This window comes from Trichechus manatus, unplaced genomic scaffold (assembly GCF_000243295.1).
Source record: "Trichechus manatus latirostris isolate Lorelei unplaced genomic scaffold, TriManLat1.0 scaffold00103, whole genome shotgun sequence".
Taxonomy (NCBI): domain Eukaryota; kingdom Metazoa; phylum Chordata; class Mammalia; order Sirenia; family Trichechidae; genus Trichechus; species Trichechus manatus.
This window is the reverse complement of record NW_004444039.1, coordinates 5,997,514-5,999,284: the sequence shown is the minus strand read 5'-3', so window position 1 is coordinate 5,999,284 and position 1,771 is coordinate 5,997,514.

The following is a 1,771-nucleotide window of genomic DNA, read 5'->3' as shown; positions in this document are numbered from 1 at the left end:
TTTTTTACTTGACAATTTTCGAATTACAGAAAAGAATAATACAAAGAACTTCCATATAATCTTCACACCCAGAGTCCCCAAATATTAACATTTTATCACATTATCTTGACCCTTTTCTTCTCTCTCCTTTGTAGATTAAATATATATGTATATTTAATTGCAAGCACAATGCCACTTTTACACCTAAACATTCCAGCGTATATTTTCTAAAACTAAAGCTGTCCTCTTACAGAATCACATGCAATTATCAAAATCAGGAAATTAATGTTGATACAGTACTATTATTTAATATCCAGACCTTTTTTATATTTCACCAGTTGTCCCAGTAACGCCCTTTATAGCAACAGAAAAGCCGGCTCATGCGTTGGGTTCGGTTGTCAGGTCTCTTTACCTTCCCTTAATTAGGAACAGTCCCTCAGTATCAAAAATGACGCTGGCGTTTTTGAAGAGTGCAGATCTTGGAGAATACCCTTTAATTTCGGCACAAGCATTTTTAAGGTAAAAGCAAAGACAGCGCGATGTAATACACACATTCCAAAGAAGGTGAAATGTTTATTAAAAGCTAGATTTTCTCCCTGATGTCCCTCACACACTTTGCTGTTTTCTATAGCTGTAAGTCAAAAGTAGAGCAGCCCTGGTGGCACAGTGGTTAAGTGCTCAGCTGCTAACCAAAAGTTTGGTGGTTTGAACCCACCAGTTGCTCCATGGGAGAAATATACTGCGGTCTGCTCCCATAAAGATTTACAGCTTTGGAAACCCTGTGGGGCAGTTCTACTCTGTCCTACAGGGTTGCTACAAGTCGGAATCAACGAGATGGCAATGAGTTTTGGGTTTTGGGAGTCAAATGTCATTAACCCAAAAAGAACTACTGCCGTTGAGTCGATTCTGACTCATAGGGACCCTGTAAGACAGAGTAGAACTGCCCTATAGGGTTTCCAAGGAGCGGATGGTGGATTCAAACTACCAACCTTTTGGGTAGCAGCCATAGCTCTTAACCACTGTGCTACCAGGGCTCCCAAATGTCATTAGAAGCTTTCAAACTGAAATCTTATTTGTAGGCCGTAGGAGAAGAGGCTAAGATATATGCGTTTAATTGAAGTGACACATTTCCCTCTCCAACTCCAATTACAAGTATTGAATGTCAGCTTTGTTAGGGACTGGCCATTTCTTACTGGCCCAACCTTCATGTTGCCGCTGCTGTTTCAAGGTGACATCACCCCTCACTAGATGTTTTCACCAGAAGACATCAGACTCCGAGAAGAGCTCACTGTTCACCATTCCCACCCTCATCCACCGGGACTGTTCAAGTCTCTGGCCTTCTTATTCATTTAAGTAACCTTTCTGCCTTCTCCAGCAACGAATCTCTGGCCAGGTAACGACTTTGCTCCACTGCCTCCCAGCCCTCCTGTTTGTGCTCTTGGTGTTGGCTCTCCTCCCCCCTGTGTGGCTATGGAAACTGAAGTGTCACAGCTACAAAAGTAGCAGGAAAAATATGTAAGCATCAAGGGGCATATAGTAGGCAAGACCAGCATGAAAAGTCTTCAACTACCTCAGCCTAGTCTAACTCTTAATATGAGTAATGCGTGTGTACCTTCAAAAGTACTCTTGCTGTGGAAAACAGTTGGCGGATTCCTCAAAAAGTTAAGAATAGAAGTACCATAAACCAACAAAAACCAAGCCCACTGCCATTGAGTCAATTCTGACTTATAGTGACCCAATAGGGCAGAGTAGAACTTCTCCGTAGGGTTTCCAAGGAGTGGCTGGTGGATTC